Raw genomic sequence first — 5867 nt, forward strand, 5'->3', positions numbered from 1 at the left:
TTGACTCTGAAGAAGATGTTGGGGGAGGGGGTGTAGAGATCATTGCTGTATGTTTAAATGTGCCAAGTCCACCTAGTGGCTACTAGCCACCTGCAGCTTTTAAATATCAATGGATTAAAATGTAAAAGACAGTACTTGAGCACATGGGCAACATTTCAGGAGTCTTGGACACAGAACATAGAAAACATTTCTATCATGGCTGAAAGTTCTAACTGACAGCACAGGTGTAATAGCATTTTCTCATGAATCATTTCCTTGAATTTTACAACAATTCAGTGAGATGAGTGGGAAAGGACTAACAAGATTCAGAGATTCAGTGCTACTCTGTGCCTCCCGGGTACAGCTTCTGCATACACATTGCATGTAATCCACTCCACATCTTGTCAAAAAAGATGTCATTATTTCCTTTTTTTAAATAGGAAAACTAATGCCAGAGAAGCAAAGTAATTTACCCAAAGTTACTCAGTTGGTAACAAATCCCACCACCCTACACAGTGGTGGTCAGACAGGAGCAAGCATTGGATTCTCCAGGTGAAGAGACCGAGGTTCAGGGAGGTCACATGGCTCAGGCAAGGGTCCCCACGCTGGGGGCTCAGTAAGTCCTCTCCCCACTCTGGCCAGCAGGGACCTATGCAGTAGGGGCCTTCAGCTGCTGGCCCTAGATGCTAAAAGGAACACTTTTTGTCTGCGAAGTAACAAAGCAAAAGAAAATTCATGCTTTTGCAGTGATAAAAATGAAAATTACCAATTTGCTGGTCAAAAAGCATTTCCCTGTTTAGAGATAAGAGTAACTTTGAGTCTTTGTTATCAGTGATTAATTCATTACCGCGCAGGGCCTCCCTGTGGTGTCTGGCCTCACTGCGTGGTTTAGGAAGCCCGTTTACCTGGTTGAAGCAACTGGCCCAACTCCCTTTTGCCTGATCTCCTTGCCAACACTGCTCAGTGACTTTTAAAAATTTTCTTTATTGAGTTATAATGTATACACCATACAATTTGCTTGCTTTATGTACACAATTCAATTGTTTTTGGTATATTTACAGAGTTGTGTAACTATCACCACAGGTATAGGGTTGTTTTGTTTTTTTTTTTGGCTGCAAGACATATGGAATCTTATTTCTCCAACCAGAGATCGAACCCATACCGCCTGCATTGGAAGGAAGGAGTCTTAACTGCTGGACTGCCAGGAAAGTCCTGATTTTTTTTCCTTTTCCTTTTTCAAGTTTTAGGGAAGTCTGCCTTGGAGAAAGGGTGTGTGCATCTGTTTGTGTGCACATGTCATCCCAGTATCTGGGGCTGTCTCATTAAGTTAGAGAAATGACGGAAACGTTCTTAACGAAGCAGCCTTCTAACTGATGTCTGCACTCAAGAGCGCTGCACTGGGTGAGACATCAGGAGACACAGGCCCTAAGCCTAGCTTGCTTCTTCTTGCTTGAGCCTTTCAATTTAATTTAATAAGAATTTATTGTTGTCAGGAAAGCTGCTAGCCAGGGAAGCAAGATGGGTTTCAGCTTTCATGCCAACATCAGTTGATTGGTAGCCCTGCCTACAGTGCTAGATGGAGAAGGAGCTGAGGCTCAGTGGGTGAGGACACCTTGACTGATTATTCATGTCTGTCAGGACTCAGGAGGCACTGGCTACATCCTACAGTAAGATGAAATGCGGGTAATGATGATACAACTAATAATCATAGTAATTAAAAGAAAACCTTCCTGGTCAGGTCGTTGGGGATAGTAAGTGAGATCTTAGATGTGAAGGTAATTTGTGACCTAGACAGGTGAACTCATGATGTCTGGGCTCTTATTACTGCTTTGATTGTGAATCATGGCTCCCTTGTTCAAACAACTTACTCCTTCCCCACAGCCCTAAGTGTTGCCAGGCCTTCCTTGTCATAAGCCTGGAGGCAGCAGCGATGTGGATGGAGATCCGTGGGTCAATGCTCATTCATTCATTCTTGCACTCAGCATTCCCAGCCCTGGTTGTTTCACTCAGGATACATTTCAAACAGTCTTTTAAGATCCAGGTACCAGCACCAAGGTGGTATAAGACAGACAGTCGTCTATCCCTGGCTCCTGGAATAGTTATCCTTTGGACTTGATCTTCGGGGAAGGGAGATTTGTTTTCCAGATTTGCCACCCAGGCTTGTGCCCCTCAAAGCCTCCAGGGCTGATGATGACCACCATGCCAGGACCACTCAGGGAGACACTAAGCTCCAGGGCCGAGCACGCAGTTTCTATGGCAGCTGATCCAGGAAGCACCACCAAGGGGCAGGGACATGGCTCGGGAGGGAAGGAAGCCACATCGAGGGGTATGAGGAGCAGGCCACTCCTGTGGGCAACTGGGGCTCCCTCCAGCTGGGCAACAACAGGAGGCATACGACTGAAAGGTCTCAAAGCTGCCCACAGGGAAGTTAGGAAGTCGGGATATACATTCACCAGCTCTCATCCATCAGTGCTTGACGTTCACTCCTGCAGCATTAACTCCCTGACTTTGCTGGTCATCCCCATGTGCAGGCCAAGTTTGCTCCTGCAGCCAGAGAAAGCTCTCAGGCAGAGTTCCAGGTGCGTGAGTTAGGAAGCCTTAGGTGTGAACAGATCCGGCAAGTGCCAAGCAGACGTGGGCAGCATCTTCCATCTCCGTAAGTATCACAGAAGTTTAGATCCACCGCAGCATTAAAGATCTGATCAGCCTTCTCATCACCAGGCTGGGGAAAATGAAGCTCAGAGAAGGTAGGAGACACACACAAGTTCATACAGCAAGTCCTCAGAAATGACAATAACCCTAATGCCAGTTACCGTGTCATGGGTGCCAGACATGATGGGAGGGGCTTTGCATAATTACCTCTGCTAAGCTGCTGCCGCCAAGTTGCTTCAGTTGTGTCCGACTCTGTGCAACCCCGTGGACTAGAGCGTACCAGGCTCCTCCGTCTATGGGATTTTCCAGGCAAGAGTACTGGAGTGGGTTGCCATTGCCTTCTCCTAAGCTTTGCCATTACCTCTAAGCTTTGCCATTACCCTCAGGAGGTAGCTCTTACAGTTTCATTTACAGTTAAGAGAACAGAGCTCTTAGAAGGGAAGTATTTGCCTAAGGATCCCGAGCATAAGTGGTTGGGGTGGAATTCCAGCCCAGGTCTGTCTGCCTCCATAGCCTTGGATCTTTTCACTCGACAAAGCCAGCAGGAGCTTCCAGGCATAGTTCAGAGCCCAGGCTTCTCCCCATTGCCCCCAACAGTCCAGACAAGGGGTACCCTCTAGGTCAAGAGCCTGAATCTGACTTAAACTGTCTTAAACTCCCTCAAAAGCTCAGAGCTAGTCCACCACTGGGCATCTCTGCCTCCACCCAGGGCAGTGCCTCATTCTCAGCAGAACAACCTGGCGAAGACACGGGAGTGGGCTGGGAGCAGAGATCAACAGGGGAGCAAAGCGGGTGGAACCCCAGTCAGTGAGCCTGACTCCCTGAAGGAGCTGCAGGGGGATCTGTTATCAGCGGTGGGCCCACGAGTCACCGCACAGGAAGGAGGGCCTCATTACCCCGCCTGCAGAACTGGACGACAGAGGCAAGAGTTAGTACCTCATGGGCACTTCTTGTACCCGTCACTCTTCCAGGCTCTTCACATGAATGAACACACAGAATTCTCAAACTAAGGCAGTAGGCGCTGCTAACAGCAGCCCCAATTCACAAATGAGGAAACTGAGGCCGGGGAAAAAACAGTGTGACCTGCCAAGGCCACTGAGATGGGAACTCGGGCGGCTGGATTCCAAATCTGACGTCTGCACCGCTCTGGTCACCGTCAGTATTCTGGCTCAGAGAGTAAAGAATCTGCCCGCAATGCAGGAGACCTGGGTTCTGTCCCTGGGTTGGGAAGATCCGCTGGAGAAGGGAAGGGCAACTCACTCCAGTGTTCTTGCCTGGGAAATCCCACCGACAGAGGAGCCTGGTGGGCTACAGTCCATAGGGTCGCAAAGAGTCAGACAGGAGTGAGACCAACACTTCACGCCCCTCTGGCGCTTCCATAAAAGGAGACCCTCCCCCAGTATATGGTACAGAACCCTTGCTTACCGTAGCGGTTTTGGCCAGCACGCATTCATTCTGGAGGTTAGTACTGTTATGATCTCCGTACTTTACTAACGAGGAAACAGATCCGAGAGGGTCCAAGGTCAACAGCAAGTCAGATGCAAAGCCAGTGTCGGTTTCCCAGCGTGCTTTCCCCGGTTGGAGGGCGGGGTGGTACCAGAGCCCCGCTCACCACCAGCACCGCCCCCACCCGCCCCGGGCACCCCCGCCCAGCCCGCGGGACCCAGCGCCGCGGCAGCGCTGACTCGGCACCTCCAGCCTTGTACCCCGGGGCAGAGCACTCAGCTCGGCTGCCTGGGGACGTCCCCAGTGGCTCCGCCTCCTCAGAGGAAGAGAGGGACCCTCGGGGAGAGTTTACAGGGAGCCTGGGGCGGGAGAGCTAATTCTAGAGGGTGCCTCCGGGCCCAGAGAAGGCAGCAGGATGGGGGTGGGGAGTGAGGAGGAAGGGTGAAGGGGGGAGGGGAGGATGCGCACAGAATCACTAGAAGCGGAAGGCGGTGGTCCACCCAACAGAGCCGAGTGGAGACCACTTCTGTCTAGAAGAGGCATTTCTCACCGCGCCTACCCACCCACCCCCACCCCACGCAAAGAGCAAGAAACCACCCCCACCCCCAAACCAGGAAGCAGGGGACCGAGGATTTAGAGAACCCAACAGAAAGGGCTGGAAGAGGGCTTTTGGTCCAATCCCACCTGTCCAGATGGAGGAACTGAGACCCCAGGAAGGAGAGACCCAGAGGTCCTCGTGGCCTGCCTGGGGGGTTAGTCCTGTTTGAAAGGGTGTGCAGACCAAGTCCTGGGGTACCTTCTCCCTCCTCTGTCCCTTCCCAGCCCCCTCCCCTCCTCTCCCCAGCCTCTGCCTTCCCAGTGGCCCAGTCCCCACCTCTGGGAAGGTCCCAGTGTCCCCACTACCCTCAGGGACTCCCCTTTCCAAATGCTGGCTCCGTCCCTTGGTGGACAGGGGCAGCCTTGGGAAGCCTCTCTGGGTGTCTGGACTGGGCGGGGGAGAGGAGTGAAGGAGGCCGAGGGGGCACTAGCTGGGGGCTTCCATCCCACCCAGGGACTGCGTGCTTCCAGCTTCCAACCTAAGAGGCAAGTCACCTCTATGTGGGGAATGATAACACCACCAAGGAGAGCAACTCCCCTCTGCCCCCCAGGAGAGCGCCTGCCCCCGGAGCCCCCCGGATCCAGCTCGTCCCTCAGCTCCCCAGCCCTTTCCCTTACACCCCACCTTCAGCCCCACCAACTCTCTTCCGGACTAATTTCCACACCCTCTCCTGACTCCGGCATTTGCACCTTCTGTGAGCTCTACCTGGAACGCTCCCCAGCAAAGTGACTGCAAATGAAAGAAAAGATAGTGGAGGGCGCCCCCTGGGGCTAGGGGCAGGGCAGGCCTTTGTCAGGGTCTGCCCATTTGCAGGGTGGCTTTCAAACAAGGCCCTGGGCGTCAGGGCCACCAGACCCCCAGGGCAGGGACTTTCTGGGGGTTCCTTTGCCAGGATAGAGAGAGAAGAGGGGAGAAGGCCTGGGTCAGCCACTCTCCCACCGGGGGCCTTGGCACTTGCCCATCCCCCAGCCTGGCCTGCTTCTCCCCGGATCTCCACAGGCCACAGCTCATGTGCCACCTCCAGGAAGAGACTGCTTTGGCCACGTGTCCCTGAGCCTTATTGTCTTCACCGCACTTACCATAAACTGACATCTTTGATGTGTTTACACACCCACTGTCTATCTGCCACCCACCCCCCACCCTCCCGCCAGGGACCTTGCTCAGTGGCTCTCTGAGGACCTCTGGCACCTCA

General features: G+C 52.9%; 1 long non-coding RNA gene across 1 annotated transcript; it reads right to left on the minus strand.

Annotated features, from left to right (window-relative positions):
• Positions 1–943: 943 nt before the first annotated feature.
• On the minus strand, positions 944–4204 carry LOC132659279 (uncharacterized). The gene is made up of 2 exons (XR_009599510.1): positions 4057–4204; positions 944–2701 (listed from the first exon to the last, which is right to left on the minus strand). It is a non-coding gene; the product is annotated as an uncharacterized LOC132659279 (long non-coding RNA).
• Between the last annotated feature and the right edge of the window lie 1663 nt (positions 4205–5867).

The sequence above is a fragment of the Ovis aries genome, chromosome 2 (assembly GCF_016772045.2).
Source record: "Ovis aries strain OAR_USU_Benz2616 breed Rambouillet chromosome 2, ARS-UI_Ramb_v3.0, whole genome shotgun sequence".
Taxonomy (NCBI): domain Eukaryota; kingdom Metazoa; phylum Chordata; class Mammalia; order Artiodactyla; family Bovidae; genus Ovis; species Ovis aries.